Here is a 19329-nt window from a genome sequence, read left to right as displayed (position 1 = left end):
AAGCGCATCTGCATATAAATATTCTCACAGAATGTGTCTGTGTGAGAGGGTGAGTGAGACCTAGAAATGGTCGAACAAAGTATCTGAGTCCTCCAAGTATTCTACTTGATTATGCGACACAAAAGCAAATCTCCACTGCATAAAATCGAGAAGATTCAAGCTGAAAGTAGAAGCTGTAGCATGCCTAACCACATAAGCATCATACCATCATCTTCATTTAAAGTGATTGTAACAATTAGGCTCGGGCTGGAATACCTTCTAAAATTCCTCATCTCGTACTTGCAACTTGTTTTGCACAAGAACCTTGATTCAAGAAAAAGTTTCACCATCATTGATCATCAATAAAAATGGCTCGCCAAGAGTTTTAATTCGCTGCCAGAAGCAAAATGAATATATAAGAATTAAAAGGAAGAAAATGAAAGAGATGCACTTGCAGTTGAAATACAGAGGTAGAATGAGTACAAATATCTAAGGAAAACTATGAAGTAACGAACTGAAATACTACCGTCTGGTTTTGAGCATCCTCATGCATGAAGTGACACACATGGATCAAACATTTACTTGGTCCAAGAAATTTCTCTTCCTATGGAATCTGCAATGAGAAATTATAAAAGTGGAGAAATTGTTGATATTAAAGATGAACATATGGGGAAGCCAATTTTAAAGGAAAAAGTATCATAGCCTATCAAAGACACAGTACTAACATGGCAAGCAATTAACAAGATATTTTTTGTTATGTGTATCACCTGAAAAATGAAAGCATTTTTATGCATAGACACACATAAGTATAGAGATAGAAATAGACCTCCTTTGCTCGTAAAGTCCAGCGATTCTCATTTATTGTTGCTATCTTATCACTATTAGGATATATCTATAGGAACTTGGAGTTTACAACTTAAAAAAATAAGCATAGAAGGCTAGAATAAGAAATTTCTAACATCCATTTAGAAACACAATATACAATTTACTAAGTGAAGAGCACATGAGCAAAATACAAAAACCTAGCAAGTACTGAGACTCAACTTCCAAGTCAGAGTGCATATCTCCGACACGTGCAATTTGTGTGTAGTCAACCCATACAAGATTTTTCAGCGTAAAATAAATTGAATTTAACTATTTCAGTTGGATTATGAAGTAAATGTTTAGAAAAATATTATTTTGACATTATTATTATGAAACTAATGAATGAAACAAAAAGAAGATGCAATAATTCAGGACCTTATAGATCTTGTGCGATAATACTTCCAGCAACCTGAGCTCTGCATTTGGACGAGAAAGTTTCACCTGTTTAATGTAAACATTGCAACAGTTAAAAATCATATAACGCTATGTTAAGCGAAAAATCTTAGAATTCTAGGAACACACACGCAGACTCCCGGTAATAACTTGTCAGCTATATTACCTTGTCCTTGAGATGCTCAAGCACATCACCCACAGTGCTTTCTTTTGGCAGCCTAATACTGTGAGTTTCCAGCCATATATGGAAAACAAATAAGATATTTAATGTTTGCTAAATATATATTAACTTTGCAAGTCTTGCATATGTATGCACTTGTATAGGTGCACAAAGTCCAATTATGAATGAACACTCACTTCAGAGTTTGCCGCATAGCTGAAAGCTAGTTTGTGGGTTCTCAACTCTTGCAATTCTGGCAGAGGTATATCCCCTACATCAAAGTACAGAATACCAGAAAGATGAACAAGAAATTAATGCTTTGTTAGTTGCACACCCTCATCGAATGAACCCCGACTTAGATTTGTATGAATGCGTACTTGGTCGTATTGCAGCAGCATCTCTAACAAGTTTTTTGCTCCTCGATATCTTATAGGATGAGCTTTTGGTCGCTGAGAGTAGATATTTTGTGATGTAAGCCGTAGTTTGGACAGATCATTAACTCCGAGTTGGTTCGCTACTTTATTAACAACTTCATCATACGAATCAAGCTTTGACCTTCATAATTAGTGGAATTTGAATAGCAGCGTTATGTGGATCAATATTACCAATCATAACATAGGAAATTACACTCTAGAATTAAAAGTCTATCTTCTATTGAACTCACAGTTGTATACAAAATTCATCCTTTTTAGGCCTTTCCCAGGAGCGAAACTGGATAACCTGCAGAACACCAAACCAAAAAAGGCAGGATATATTAAATGAAAGTTAGAAGCATCACATCATTGTTTTAACAAGAAGGTAGTTACAGGGAAAAATAATACTTTTTGACTTAGAACCATTATTTTTTGGGGTCACTGAAAGGAAATAGATGTTATAAATGGGGTACATTGAGTAACTAATAGTGTCCAGGTATGCATAAGCACATGCACACTAAGATAATGGGAATCAAGACCAGGTGCAAGAGAAAGAGCAAAGATTTTAAAGAATCGTGGAAGATAATATGATCAGATCATTTGATAATATTATACTCCGATATGATTCATTGTTTCTCGGAGGTGATAATGTACAAATTTTATATTTTGTATATCTTTAAGCAAATAATAGTATCAAATACCAAAATACTTCAATAGGTAAAACCTCTTGTAGTTAAACAAATAATACGGGCTAGGAAAGTAATTAATAATGCTTTGTTCAGGCAATTAACGTATACAGTCAATATGAGGCACAACATCAACTATGTGATAAAAGGAACAATTTCAAGGAGGAGAAATGCAAAGAGAGAAAATAAAAGAGAAGTCGAAGAGCAATAAAGCACACAAGCATAGGCATCACACTAAGATAACGAGAAACAAGGAGCAAGAGAGGGAGAAATAGAAACAGCGTGGAATTTCAAAGAATCGTGGAAGATAATATGATGAGATCTATTGGGAATTTATCCACAAAGTGATGAACCCAAATGAAACAATATTTACAGAGATAATGGTGGATCTGAAAACCCTTATACAATAATTTCAGATCAATGAATAAAGAAGAATAATAGAATAATAACAGTACGGAAAGCAGTAAAGTAACCGGCTTAGGAGCCAGATCTGGCAACTGAATGCCCAAGTGCCACCACCGACCGACAACCCTCATGGTTGCAGAAAAACCACAAAGCCACCAAGACAGAAAGATCCATAAAGAGACCACTTAGGCTTCATTTAGAATCACTTAAAATTCCACTAAGAAGTTTCTTTCACACTCAGCAAATATTCTCACAAATTATTTCACGAAAAGGGGTTTTCGTTTTGTTGTTGTTCTATCTCTTGAAAACCATAGAAGACAAATATATATATATACTAATAGAACACAGAGAACATAGATAGAAAGAGGTGAGATGATGAGGGATTTCCAAGAGCAATAGAAACTTGAGAGGAACAAAATCAGAGATAGAAAGGAGGGAGAGGAAGAGGCACCGACTGAACAGTGGAAGAATAGGGTTAAGTAGAAGAAGGCTCAGGTCAGGTAATGGGCCGGGCAGTAAGTGGGCTGTCATCCAAGTGGGGGGGGGGCATGGGCCAAAAAATCCAACAACATCATTGGATAATATAATATTATACTCCCATGAATCATGCTTTCTTGGAGAGACAATGTACATGTTTTATATTTTCTATAATTTTAAGCGAATAATTGCATCAGATATCCAAATACTTCAATAGGTAAAACTTTTTTATGAAACAAATAATATGGGCTAGGAAAGTAATTTAACTACATTATCTTTAGGTAGCTTATACAATAGTCAATATGCAGCATATCATTGACTATGTGATAAAAGGGACTATCTCAAGGAGGAGAAACACGTAGAGAAAAATAAAAAATAAGTTCGAGAGCAAGCAAGAATGCAATGTCTAATATGGCAGTGAAATAAATGGGCTGTTCATCTTAAGAGATTTGCAGCATAGGGTTCTTGCAATAGTAAGCTCCAATGTAGCAAATACAAGTCTTATCTATCTTAGCTCTCTTATTGCTATTTTTAAGTATAAAATTCAAGTGAAAACATAAGGATTCATTTTCTAGGCGCGAGATATTGGATAAGTGTAAACTCGAGAATGCTAGAGACATGGTTTTCATTCAAATGCAAAGCTACTATATGAAGTCTAAAATTATAAATAACTATTAATATTACACTATAAAGGGAACCTATAGAAGAGAATTGGAGTGAGAAGGAACTATTTGAAGGAATAACAAGGAAAAAATCTAGTAGAGTTATACGCTTATTAAAAATAACTAAAAGTTGAATGTGACAAGGAAGTACGCACATGCATGCTCATCTGCACCTAGGTTCGGATGGAGGAACGTATAAAGTGAGTTTTCACATAAATGCGCATCCGCATCTATGTTGGGAGAGAGGAAGACATGAAGTGAGCTTGACATAAATGCTTATATGCATCTAGGTCTGGAGGGAGGAACCTGAGCTTCTCGTAAATGCTCATCCGGATCTAGGTTTGGAAGGAGGAAGACATGGAGTAAGCATGATGTGAATGCTCTCCCATGTTTAGGTTTGGAGGGAGTAAGGTTGAGAAAGAAGTCAGCTTGACTTGCATGCTCATCCATGTCTAGGTACGGAGGGAGGAAAGTACGAAAGGTTTCATATTTCTCAAAATTCGAATAACAAAAAATTGCAAGAAAGTTGAAAATTGTACATGGGTTTCAGTCTTATAAAATGGAACCTCCTTCAAAATATTTTTTGGTTCAAGGTTAGAGAATAACTAGGAAACACTCAACATATTTAAAATATTCCTACAAAACAAGCAACCAGGGGGAAAATAAGAAGAGGATTGGACATCTTCAGAGTGATGTGTTTACATTAAAGAAAAGCTCAAATATGAAGAACTACTAGTTGTGAAAGAGGCAATTTCAAAAAACATTAATGAGCTATCGAAATGAACTATATGACGAAAAGGTCCAAGTTAGACCAATATGGATTATGTTTGATACTTTAGGAAAAGATATTCCCACAATCCAGCAACACCATCAACCTAAGAATGAAATATGACATGTGAAACATATATCTGGTAACTACAATATAGTGATTCTACCTAAGATGCAAATGCATATAGATAAATATCACTAATTAATATGAACGCATTATTTATGAAAATGTACTTAAAGGCTATGCTGGTATTCAAGGAAAGATGGAATATTCGGGCAACGAAATAGTTTCCTTGTTTTAGCAGGCAATGACTTTTGATACTAGACAATGTCCCCATTCTCTAGCTGCAATAGAAGAAACCAAAAAGCTATCAAAATACAATCTTTGTCCTGACAAGATGCTAGTGCTTGTGATTTTTATATACCTGGTTAAATGTAAATGTAAATCCCGTGTCAATGTATGCACACGACTGTGGGCTCAAACTTTATCTCCTGAGAAGCAAAAAACAGAAGATATCTTCACCATTTAAAATATATTTGGGCATTTTGTTTTAAGATATTTCACCATTTAAACTCTATATGTGCATAGCAATTTTTTAGTCCTTGCAAAGAAATTGCATATAACATGAGTTAAATTCATCTCCATGACATTTGACAGATGCAATAATAGCTCCATCTAATGAAAACAGTTGCATGTTGGTTTCATTTTATGTTGCAGCTAACAAAAATCTATTAGGATTCTTACCAAGATGTAGAAATAAGCAAATACTATCTCTTCATCAAGAGCATAGCCTGCAAGTTGATTTAACTTCTCTAGAATATCTGATGGCTTGTCTAGCTCTTGACAAAAAGTGTTCCAGCATATCTGATATGAAATGAGAATAGATTAAAGGCGAATACCGTTCTTTTATCCTTACTTTTCAGGGAATTACTCGTGTCTATCTTTTCCAAAGATATTTTCTCCACATAGAACCTCATGGGAAACAAGGGAACAAGAAAAATACCTTAACTCTCTTTTCTCAGGCTCATAAAGCTTATAGAACAGTAAAATGTCATCAATTTCTTTATCAGGGATAGGGCTAGCGCAAATTCTTAATCATAGTACAGAAATTTAATAAGACCAATGATGTAAAGAAAGGCCTTCAAAGCTCATTTACTACATAAATTTGGAATTATCATGAATTACCTGTGCACGCTCTATGTATCAGCATTGGGATTGTTTACTTGATAACCTCTTTAAATGGCTGACCTACAATCATATAACAGTCTGAAATGTTCATACAATCATATGGCTGACATTCAAAATGTTAAGTGTCTTTTAGTACCCATGTAAGTTACTCCGAAGTGGAAATGGTGTCGATCAAGATCAAAATCCGAGCCAATCAACAAACTCTAACCGCGCCTTCCACATATGTTTCTATCTGCAAGTTTCCTCTTTTTTTTTTTAATACTTATATAACTTTAGTTTTACAGACATTTTATACAAATGGGATGATTATACAATCGTTCATTAAAATTTGATGTAATTATACATAAACTGTCTGTAGTTTGAAAAATTACATTTAGTAACAATATCTTTTATTTTCATTCAATAATTTAATCCCTCTATTAGTCAAAATTCATAGAATTTTCTTATATATTAGTAAAAGATATTGAAGTGGAAAATTCTATTTACCTGCAAATGACTTATTACTTATTGCAAGTTAAACAAATTTTTCCTAGCAAAACAACCTTTATAAGGGTGAAGATATACCTCCTTATATGCATTAGCGTCCGTGAAGATGTATAAGAGCAGTTTAAATAGAAAAAAAATATTTGACCTACAATACATCAGTAATAAGTCAATCAAAGGCAAAATCTGGATTTTCATTCAATTTTGTTTTGCTAATATCAGCACTTTTGGTGAATTTTGACTAACGGGAAAAGCTATTTGTTTGATGAACATAAAATTAGTCGTACTAGATGTAATTTTTCAAACCACATAAAGTTTATGTATAATAATACCAAACTTAAAGAAAAGGCGGTCTAGTTATCCCTAAATAATACATATTTAATACTGTAATGTAAAATATAATAGAATTGCGTTCAATGAATATCTTATTTTTTGAATTCTATAAAATAATCTGATAATTTAACTTATATTTACTAAAGTTATGATTAATAAATGATTTAGTACTTTTTTTTATGTTCTATAAATTGAGATATAATACTACTTGTTCTTCTCTTTTATTTTACATAATTAACAAAATAATAATTTTAATTGCTATAGCAGTATCTTAATTATTTCATAATCAGTTTGGTTTTATTTGTAGAAAATTATCTTTTCAATACATATATATTTATATTATTAAAAAATTTTGTTATATAATTAATTCAGAACAAAAAATATTTGTAAGATAATCTTCTTTATAGTAATGAAAAATTTCAAGAAATATTGAATATTTTTTTATATGTTTTATACTTTATTAATGAAATATGTAAATTAGCAATTTATGTTTAAGTATTTACATAATTTAATTTGTATCTTTACACATCTTTGCTGACTAAACTAATCTATTTTGTATAATTGGCATAAGTAAGAAGTTTTTAAAATTTTGTACTTTGTAATAATCGATTAGTAAAAGTATTTAAAGATTATTATACATTCAGTTTCATAATTTATAATTGCCATTATACTTTCATAATTTATTAACTACTTTTGATTAAAAAAAATGTATATATACAATATTTTTTGATTAAACATAAGGTAAATCTTTCTTTTGTTTGAGTAATATGTTTAATAAATATTCTTAAATACATTAATGTTTTAAAGTTATCTTCCCAATCAAAATTTTAAATTTTGTTAATAAATAGCATTGAGTTTGAACTTAGTTTTTCCTTTTCATGTTATGTCAAGTCCGAACTTGATTTTGAATCTTAAAATTTTGTCGAACTCATACCCTTACAACTACCCAAAAGAAAATAGAAAATAAAAAGCCAATGCTATATATTACCCATCACAACTCGAACTACATTTTCTATTATAATTCTTGTTGCATCTTATATTTTATTTCACATATACATATCACGTGTATAAAAATTATGTTATTAATTTTATCTAGGGAAAAGATTTTATGCACGTCAAAATATATATGTGAAACTAAATAGAAGATGCAATAGGAGTAGAAAATCCAATGTGAACACAATCATGAAAAAGCGCATAATGATGTGGCAAAAGTGATAAAAAATATAATTAAGAAGCATAAGATGTTTATGGTGTAGGACTCCTCTAGGAGTGTCAATGGCCGATTAGGACGATGAGTTTTATTCTGGCGCTTTCCCCATAGCCAGAAATGCTGGAAGTACACTGGTGCAAGAAATTCTCTGGCAATCTCTTCCTATCAATCATCTTCTATTTTAACTAATAAGAACATAGTACAAGTATGGAAAAATAATATTTTTCTTCCCATAAAATGAAGCCGTCCACTTTTGGTCCCATTGGTTATTGGACTATCACTTTTGGTTACTAACTTTCAAAATTTAGCACTTTTAGTCTCATGACACATTTTTATTAGATAATTAACGAAAAAACTACGTGATAGTTAAGTGCTGTATTTTTAAATTCAGACTAAAGTGAGAGTCATGTAACCAAGGGACCAAAAGTGTAAAGGCCCAACGACCACGTGTTTTCGTTAAAATATCTAATAGAAAGGTGTAATGAGACCAAAAGTATTACTTTTCATAAGTTACAGGGATAAAAGTGAGAATTCCATAACCAGTGGGACAAAAAGTAGAAAGACCCTAAATTACGATACGAAAAATATTATTTTCCCAACATAGTCCAAGTGACATAGTACAACTTTAATTACATTGTGGATATTTAAGGAATAGTAGAATGTTAAATGGTATAAAAGAGGAAGGAGTGATCCTCGGGTGAGGAGCACGACAGACTGATGTAAGTAAGGCTGTTCCGCGCGCGCACGAGTATTCCCAGTACTTAATACCATCATCCCCCCAGAATCCTAAAACTAAATAATTGCCTAGATCCTTGTGTTGTGCTCTCTTTTTGCTTTTGCACTCTTTAGCTGTTGTTTCATGAATTTTACAAAGAAGTTACTAACTTACTGGACGAAACATGCTATTTTCCCGACATAGTACAAGTAACAACAAGAATAACAACAACAACAGCTATGTAGAAGAAATGTAAATATAATTTACCTTTACAATTATGTACATATTAGCTTCTGCTTTTCTTTACTTATTTAGTTCTTTCTCTTTTTGCTCCCTCTTCAACCTCTCCTACACGAACAAAAAATTTTACTAATGCGAAATATATAGAAAAAGGATAATAGGGTGTTTGGCTAAGCTTATAATCACATGATCGAGACATTTTATAAGATGTTTAGAACACTAAATTCTAGATGGCTATAGCAATAGTAGCTTCCAAGATCATATGAATAATATTTAATCTCAAAATGAAAATACATTCGAGCTTTATGATAATGTGGTAATATTAGAAAAATTCCAAGTGGTATACCACAAGGAACCTTATCATGAAAAATTGAATGTATGGCAATTTTAAAGTTATAATTGGAAAATAGTTAGGACCGAAAAACAACACCGAATTGTTGGGTATGCTACCTAGCATAGCCGCACTAGTAGTCACCTTAGAGGATGACAAGTGGGCTACACACCAGATAAAAGGCCTGAGATCTCATCACAAGCCCAAAAAAAAATCATAGACACGATCATCTGCTTTGGGTGATGATAGGAAGATGTAATGTGCGGTTGGACCGCAGGAAATCAGCAGAAACAAAGGTAGACCCATAAGACCTAGCCGATATCGCAGATTACTCATAATCAATTTAATATGGAAACATGAGTAATTGGCTTTAAGGTCATGTGGGAGATTGTGGGATAGGTGACCAAAAGCCAATTGGATTGGTGGTTTTGAGAATCATTGAAGCAATCCTTGTTTTCCCAACAAATATGGTAAGTATTCTTGTTCGGCACACGTATCTGTTGTGCTTACCAAATTACGTCAAGCACTGCATTGACATCACAACAGATGCCCATGACCAATTTAACAACCATGCAACAGTTGGACTGCGGATTCGATGGCGATCATCAAACCAACTGCCAAGGGTTGGGTTTGAAATGTTCCAAGTCGAGGGCCTTGAGACTCGGCATCATGAGTCCTACTGAGACTTGCATTAAGAGTCGCATTCATTTGATGAGTGCCGTATTTCATCAGCAACAAATGTGGGATGTTTATGCGATTGGCTAGGTATGGAATCGATTGAACTAAATTGGAATCATTATAATGAAGCCTTGAAGGCTTGGTCGGTAATACTCGAATCCCCGACTTCGATAGTACGAGAGTAGTCCCCAGACTTGAGAATCATTATAGTCACGTGCTTGTGATGACTGTATCTTAGATTTATTTCAGAGGTGTCTCAGATATGGTCATCGTAAGCCTTGTCTAGTTCAGTCAAAGTATGTAGTGAGGACGGTGAGTTCCTTAGAAGAGGATTTGTTCCCTGTCAAAATATGACAGAGGTATCTCCTATGCACTTGGAGATGCGTCTACATTATATAAAGTTGTCGCCAAAGTCGTTGATCTAATAGAAAAAAGAGGTTACTATGTCGAGCAATTTGGCATAACGCGATCTCAAGTATTAAGCAAAGACGCCTCGTATAGGATGGGACCGACACTCAATTTCATGCTCTAGACTAAGGCTAGGAGATGGTAAATGAAAGGACCATAACTGTATGGACTTGAGAGCCTAAAAATTCACATGGATATTCTCCTAGTTTCTAGTGCCATAGACCGTTGTTAGACGGCCACCCATGATAACGGGTTTTCTTGATCAAGGGTTGATCAAGAATTATTAATTAAATTAAATTTAATTAATAATAGTGTTTGATACTAACCCAAGTCTAGCTGAAAGGTGAACCTAAAAGGTCATACACAAGTCATCAAGAAGGGACGAGGAATAAATTGAGAATTAATTCCATAAGTAATTGGATTACATATAAATAAGACGGATCCATTAGATGGATAAGTCCATGAATAAATAAAATAGGATTAATTTATGATGGACTTGTCATTATTATTTAATAAGTTGGACTTATTAATTAATAAAGACTTATTGGGCTCATATATTTAATTGAATTAAATATAAAATGGACTTAAGTAAGTGGGCTTTAATTAAATTGGATTTAATTAAAATTATTGGGCCTTGTATTTCAATTAATTAAAATCGGTCCAAGCCCGTTAATTAAGTTGGTGGAAATGATTAGAAAAGAAAATATTGACTAACAAATTAACTTTTGAAAAGTGCCATGTGAGTCATTATTTATTTTGAATAAAGGATTTTATTAGCTTATAGATAGTTAAATGAACCTAGACATATTTTAATGCATCCATACGAGGTATATATATGTGTATTAGTTATTTGGAATAACTAATGAAAAAAAATACATAATACACAAAATAATATCCTACACCCTAATTCCACCTCTCGGCTGACCTTTTTGTATACTCACTTTGTGTGTATTTTTCTCCCTACTTTTTTTCTAGCAAAGAGGATTGAGGGATCCCAAATTTCGGTGGATGTCGACGCAACTTTAAAGGGCTTCTACGTTGAAACATTGCATAAACGGGTCAAACAAAGGATATTCGAAATAAATCAAATCAAAAGCTAATTCTTGATTCACGATTTATGTATCTATCAGTTTTCATTCAATCATAGCCCCATTTATTTTATTGTTATATTTGCATAACTACATCAAACACTCGGGAACTCCAAGGGTAGACCACTTGAAATTCTGATTTTATTATGCTTTGTTTTAATTTACGTAATTTGATATTACCGCATTCGGTTGCCCGTTCCCGGGCCAATCCAGTCGCATTTTTCGCGTTACTTTCAAATAGTGGTTTCGATAGCTTTTCCCTTGCCCTTCTTCCTCTTCCACCTTTCTACCCTCTTGCCTTTCACTATGGAGGTTGAAGCCTCTCCTACGAATACCGCCGACATAAACCTGTGGGTCGCCACCTCATATTGGACCAACATATTAATTAACTGATGAATAGACTTCTCAAGTTATTCAAGTTGTAGTTAATAATAAATAGGTTGTGGCATAGAGGAAGCGACTGAAGGATTACGTCAATGTACGTGCCATTGTGTAGCCCAACTTTGAGGTCTTTGAGCTTCTCCACTAGGGATAGCATCTTAACCCCGTGACTTTGTACAGACGATCCTTCGGCCATCTTGGTCCTGGAGAATACTTTTGTGGCGGTATATATAATATGCTTGTTAGGAACTGCATAAACTTCCTTCATGTGGAGCATTATCGAGAGAACAATATCCAGTCTATCATATTGCTTTTGGATGTCACTAGGCATCGAAGCCAATATGATACTACGGACCTTATGGTTGTCCTCAAGCCACTTCTCGAACGTGACATGTTCTTCAGGCGAGGGTCCTTTTGGCAAGGCCATTGAGAGTGGCTTGTCCAAGATATAGTCCTGGTTCACGAAATCTAGGACAATCCTCATTTTTCGCAGCTAATCATTGTAGTTCGTGCCATTGAATTTGTTAGTCTCCATTATCATGGTTAAAGGGTTCTTAGATATTTTCTAAAAAATAGAAAATTAAATAAAAATCAGTAGATGATTGTAATATTATGAATTAAGGGCCTTCGCATTAATGTACAAAAGAGTTACATGATTCTCTAACGATCAACTTCTGATTAGGAGGGACACTTACCAATGAAGTATTTGGAACTCCCACTTATATCGTTGCGACTTACTCTTTTGGATTATAAACCCTGCTTGACAAACTCAATCTGCGTATTAAAGGTTGGGAAGGTACGTTTTTATCATATGTGGGACGAGTACAACTTATTAAATCTGTTCTTACTGCTCTTGGTGTATATTGGGCCTCTGCTTTTATTTTGCCTAAGGGTGTCACTCGGGAGGTAGAAAAGCGACTGAGGGCTTTCCTATGGAAGGATTCAACTTCGCTTGGGATTGTGTATGTCTACCTAATAATGAAGGTGGTCAAGGCAACCAAGATATCACTGCCTCAACCTTGCTCTTATGGGAGTTAAACTGTGGCAAGGTATTCCGGGCAATAGGGCTTCTATTTGGGTTGATTGGATCTATCATACAAGACTGTGAGATACTTCTATCTGGACGGTGTCAGATCGAAGGGGTTTATGGGGCTGGCGAAAACTCCTCCATCTTCGACACCTCATTCGACCGTTTGTGCAGTATGTTATTGGAGATGGGGCTACATTCTATTTATGGTAGGATCCTTGTCATGAGTTAGGCCCATTTATTCGAAAGTTTCCAAATGGACCTAGCCTCACGAATTCACGGCTGACAGACAGAGTTGTTGCTTGCATTGAGGATGGACAATGGCGTTGGCCCCTCCTGCGATCCCACGCATACCCTTTAAGAATGCTCACGGATATTCAACAGATTATGCATTCCCTTCCACACATTGTGGTGGTAATAACCATATTTTATGGTCAACTCAGACAGCGACTCCAACGTCAGCTACGGTACTCCCATCGCTCCGAGCTCAGGGTCCGAAGGTAGGTTGGTCTTCACTACTCTTGGGCCCCTTTAAGATCCCTAGACATACCTTTGTCCGTTGGCTAGCCATACTTGGTAAGCTTTCTACCATGGACAGGCCTTGGTTATCTCACTTGGATAGCTCCTGTGTTCTTTTTACGGACGGTGCAGCGGAAAATCACAACCACTTATTCTTTCATTGCTCCTATTCGAGAAGTTGTTTGCAGGTGATTCGACTCACACTTCGCTTCCCTTGGCCAAACCGCCCATGGCCTACCGACCTATTGTGGGCTGCTAGCAGATGGAAGGGCAAGCACATGATATATGCGTCCTATCGTGCCTTACTTGGTTCCTTGATTTATCACATCTAATGTGAGCGTAATCTTCGACGTTTTGTTGGGAGCCATAGTGATTCATAGACTTTGGGTACACTTATTCTTGACAACATGCGACAAAGGATTCTTACTATTCAACTGCCTTATGCTGTTAGTACATGCGCACTTTATCGTTTAAGGCCGATTCCTTGGTTTTGTCGAGGAATCCACCTAGTTGATGCTTGTTGTACTGTACTTAATGAAATTTACATTTATCGAAATATTATAAATTAAGCTTAAAGACTTGGTCTTTAGTCTTTAACTCTCCCACTATTTATACGAACGCCCACCATTCTCAAGTGGGGTTTCAAATATAACATTTCCTAGTAAGTTTAGGATCCACAAGCGAATTTGTCATGCCCTACTTTTACGATTCAAATGCCAAAGGCCTCGTGGGAGGTATCCAATACCATTCTCATTCCATGAGATTCCCAAGATCCTTTACCTCACCTTTTCACATGATTCCGAGACTCCAAGCGAATCATGTTACTCGGTGTTAGGCTCCACCCATCAACCAAATCACATTTCATTCTCCATCCCCCACGACTCGTGAGACATGAAAACGGTGAATATGTTCCTTTGATCACAATAATGGTACAGCTTTCCTCTATCCTAAGTGTATCACGAATCATGAGACCACACTTGTGTATCGGTAGCTTCCTCACCATTGCTGTGGATGGAAGGCTTGGACGGATCAAAACCATTTCGATCGAAGTCCATTATAGGCCTAAAATTTAACTTGGTCCAACCAAGTGAGAGTTAATATTGAGTTTTTAGACCGAGACCTCTTCACATATTAACATTGCATGCACAAATATCAAATAGTTAAAGCATTAAGTAAACGCATCGCATGCAATAAACCTAGAAACCCCTGTTGGATGATCAAGAGCCCAAACTATGTGACTCACTGAGCACGCAGTGAGTCTAAGGACTGTCTAAGATGACCTTATACTATTAAAATAATGATTTACCCATCAACATATAAATGGGCCTTCAAACTCCTTCCTTCTTCGCAGGCCTTCATCTCCATAGGCTTGCTTTTACATAGAAATTATAAAACCTCACCGAAAATCAATGTTACTATCATTACAATTGAAATAAGAAATCCCGATAAAAAATCGAGGGGAGTACACAGGGGGGATGAGAGCAAGCCTTATTATTACAAGGCATATTAAGAGAGAGAGGAGAAAATTAATCACAAGGGCACACAGGCCCACCAACAAAATAAAAAGCCATACACGCAGTCTAAGGCTTCGTGATACCACTTGAAAGCAACAAAAATGCGAGTAGATCGGCCCGTGAATGCGCAAGCGAAACCTGTAAATAAAAATTCACAAATTAAAAAACAAATTATATAAAATCATGGTTCCAAGGGTGTAACCTTGGAGTTCCCGGGCATTCGATCTAGTTCATTTAATAAACAATAAACTAAAATAGGTCTTATGGTAAAATTAAAACTAGAAGATGCAAGAAACGTAAATCAAGTATTACCTTTACTTGATTTACTTCAAACCTTCTTCCGTTGATTTGTTCATGCGAGAATTCAAAGTAGAAGCCCTCTAAAGACACGTCCAAACAACACCAGAATATGAAATTCTTTAATTCAATTTGCTAGAAAAGAATAAGGGAGAAAAGATCACACCAAGTGTGCAGAAGAAGGAAGCGGCCAATTTGGAGCTCTAGGGTAGGAAATTAGTCTTTGTGTTGTGTTATGTTATTAGATATTCAAAATAACTAATATATATACCATGTATGAATGTACTAAAATGTGTCTAGATTCATTCTACAATTCAAAAGGTAATATATTCTTTATTCCAAATAAAAAATGACTAACATAGCACTCTTCAAAAGTGATAATTGCTAGTCAGTTTTTCAACAGGCTTAATTAGGGTGTTTGGCCGATTTTATTAAGATAAAAATACAAGGCCCAACTAATTTTAAGTAAATCTAATTTAATCTTAAGTTCATCATATTTAATCAAATTAAATACATGAGCCCAATAAGCCTTTATTAATTAATAAGTCTAACTTATTAAATAATAAAGGCAAGCCCAATATAAATGAATCCTAGTAATTTATCCTTTGGCTCCATCCAATGGATCTATCTTATTTGCAAGTAATTTAATTACTTATTGAATTAATTCCTCATTCCTTCTTGATAATTTGTGTGTCTCTTTAGGTTCACCTTTTAGTAAAGTTTGGGCTAGTGTCAAACACTATTATTAATTAATATAATTTATTTAATAATTCTCGATCAACCCTTGATTAAGAAAGCCCATCACCATGGGTGGCCGTCTAGCAACAGTCTGTGGCACTAGAGACTAGGTGAATATCCATGTGAAGTTTTAGGCTCTCGAGTCCATAGGGGTATGGTCCTTCTGTCTATCGTGTTCCGACATTAGTCTAGGGCATGAAAATTGGTGTAGGCTCCCATTCTGGACTAGGTGTCTATGCTTAATACTTGAGATCACGTTAAACCAAATTGCTCGACATAGGAACCCCTTTTCCTATTTGACCAATAAGTGTGGCCTCAGGTTTATACAATGTGAACACATCTCCAAGTACATAGAAGATACCTCTGTCATATACTAACATGGCACGGATCCTCTTCTTTGAATTCACCGTCCCCGCTACATACTTCGACTGCACTGGTCGCCGAACAAGGACAACGAGGGTAAATTCCATTTACATTTATGCCTCTTGCTTTTCTTATATTTTTCTATGGTTCTTGTTTTTTATTTTACACTGAACGCTCGGTAAAAGTTCAAGCGTACACCTCATTAATGGGATTTGATTGTTTGCTTTAATCGTAATTATTTTATTTTTTGCGCTTTCGCGGCGCTTCCCGGGCTAATGCACTCCCTTCAACATTAGGGACCTTTTAAATTGACAAAGGCCTCCATTCTAACAAAATTACTATATAGGGCTTGCCAGGAGACTTTCTGAAGTAGTATTATTAGAAGCTTATTGAAGAGATTGTATCATTATTTATTTCTCCTAAATACCCGAGGTATCCAAGATACTTTTGTATTTATTGACAACAACAAGCATTCTTCACTAACAGAAGCACTACTTTGTCTGTTGGGACACAGTCTGTCACTATTTCAATTTTTGTATGTGCGGCCACTGCATACCGTAGATCATCTTTTAGATGAAGGGTGTACGTAAAATTCTAGAACCTACCAACACATATAAGTATTGGCTCTCCCGCATCAGGTATAATTTTTGCTACCCAAAATCTTAACACTCATTCTCTTTGAGACCTTGAGCCCCATATTAACTTGAACGTAGGAGAGCCATCATTGGAACTCATGTTGGTTGGCCTTAACACTCTCTTATTTTGCAGAATTTGGCACACCTCTAAGAGCATATTTGGAGTATTAGGAGTAGTATAGACCTTAAACATTCAATATAGTGATATACTTATAGCAGATACCTTAATAAATGTTCTACGTACAACAATATTATTTATATGCATATAATTTTATATAAATGTATATGTACATACACACTGACTCACATATACTGCTATTTTCTGCAGTTCTTTCTCTAAGATTTTTTATATTTATATCATGTATAAATAGAGCAATGTGTATCCAATTTTGACGTGAATAGATTATCCTTGTCATATATAATGTCGTTCTTAGGGATAAGAACGTTAGACAGATAAAATTGAAAAAAAATCATCTATCATCCTCACATATATATATATAACCAATATAAGACATATTAGAGATCGAGGTGGAAAATGCAGATGCTTATATATATATAAATTTGCTTATATGTGTATGGTATGTATTTTATATATTATACATGTGTATGTATAATAGATATAAATGTAATTTCGTATTAATATTTTTACAAACATTATATATATCAACAAAATATCTTTAAAAGAATATTTAAGAGTGATCATTCTAAAAGTGAAAATTTATATAGTTCAACAAACTTATAACATATTACTGGATAATAAAATTTACGTAATGTGATCTCAGAGTAATTTTATTCACTCAAAGTAATATATCAAACATCAAAATTTAAATTTAATGACACAATTAATTAATTTATGTGCATTACTTATAGTTCAAAAGCATTACTTATAGTTCAAACATCAAAGAAATATGGTACTCAAGTAAAGAAACACTATTTTTAGTTCAAAATCAAGTATATAGCTTCTACCGTATTGGTGGGAATAATAGCTGTAAAAAGGTTGTAAGTTTAGCTGTTCAAAGTTGAAAGTATTTGAAGCAAAATTTAAAAGTGAGAAAAAAACAGTTGAAATTGGACTGTTTGGATAAACCACTTTACACATATTTTTTTCAAATAAATTGTAGAAGTTGGAAGGGATTGCTAGTTATACATTCGGACGTAAATCAACTTAATTTTTAAATTGTTCAAAATCAAAGTTTCTAAAGCATTTTTTCAATTAATTTTCAGCAATATACTAATAAAAATTTATTTTAAGCTCTTGCAAACACCTTATGTATATTGAGACAATCCAATCATGAACACATACATATGCATTTTTTTCCTATATATGCATTGTTGGCAAAATTGTATTTTTAGTTAGGAATTCAATACTTTTTTAGTCTTTTATTTTATATAAATATCAAAATGATTCCAAAATTCAAAATGTTGGGCCTATTTAGTCCACTGCTTTATGGAATTTTCGAAAATAGTTTCAAAATGGGGAAAACTCGATACATTTAGTCCTCTACTTTATGAGATTTGTGGGAATAAATGTGTCATGTTTTTCCAATTTTTGGACCATTTTGAAAAATTTTTAAAGTATATGACTAAATTTGTCGGGTTTTCCAAATTTTATAAGCATTTTAAAATTTCGTAAAATAGAGAATTAAAATAGAGTATCGGTGTATGTAGTCTATTTCTGAGGTCGGTCGTTGTGAGGACAGATTCTCCACAGAAGTGTTTGGGCAAGTGTGACATCCAAGCAAGTTACTGTGATGACATGTTTGTGCTTACGTTCTACCACTCCATTCTGTTGTGGTGTGTATGGATAAGAGGTTTGATGTATTATACCATTCGACAGGAAGAGAGATTTACAATTAGAATTGACAAACTCAGTCCCATTGTCGGAACGGACGACCTGAATGGATTTTTGGAACTGAGTTCGCACCATTACGAGGAAGTTATATAAGACTTGAGGTGTTTGTGATTTATATTTAACGAGAAAGGTCCACGTTGCTCTACTATAGTCATTTACAGGGTGAGGAAATGATGGCAACCAGTGAGCGAGCTAATGTGATAAGGCCCCCACAAGTCAATGTGTAATAGTTTGAAAGGGGAAGATGATCTGGTAGTGCTAACAGGAAAAGGCAGTCTTTGCTGCTTTGCCAAAGGACAAATATCGCAATCATGATTAAAAGAAACCGATCAATGTTTTATGTCAGGAACATGGATATGTTTGATTACAAAGGGTGACGGATGACCCAATCTTTTGGCCCACAAAACGCTGTCATTATTGTGAAATACAGAGCAAGTAGTATGAGAAGAACGACGAATGACATTAGGATCGAAGGAGGTCGCATCTAAGTGATATAGATTTCTAACTTGCCTGCCCACCGC

The 19329-nt window shown here is 34.6% G+C and overlaps 1 pseudogene across 1 annotated transcript in view; it reads right to left on the bottom strand.

The window, feature by feature from the left end:
• The window catches only part of LOC105179285 (ubiquitin C-terminal hydrolase 12-like), a 60936-nt pseudogene that overhangs the window by 2273 nt on the left and 39334 nt on the right, over positions 1-19329 (bottom strand). The window contains exons 7-16 of the transcript XR_016063504.1: positions 5042-5152; positions 2061-2116; positions 1774-1951; positions 1553-1713; positions 1403-1460; positions 1219-1284; positions 806-871; positions 506-592; positions 256-372; positions 61-135 (exon numbers count right to left, since the gene is read on the bottom strand). The product of XR_016063504.1 is annotated as a ubiquitin C-terminal hydrolase 12-like (transcript). The remainder of the gene's footprint in view (positions 1-60; positions 136-255; positions 373-505; positions 593-805; positions 872-1218; positions 1285-1402; positions 1461-1552; positions 1714-1773; positions 1952-2060; positions 2117-5041; positions 5153-19329) is intronic.

Source organism: Sesamum indicum, linkage group LG13, assembly GCF_026168435.1.
Source record: "Sesamum indicum cultivar Baizhima isolate 11 linkage group LG13, ASM2616843v1, whole genome shotgun sequence".
NCBI lineage: Eukaryota > Viridiplantae > Streptophyta > Magnoliopsida > Lamiales > Pedaliaceae > Sesamum > Sesamum indicum.
This window is presented reverse-complemented; position numbering and strand designations above follow the sequence as displayed.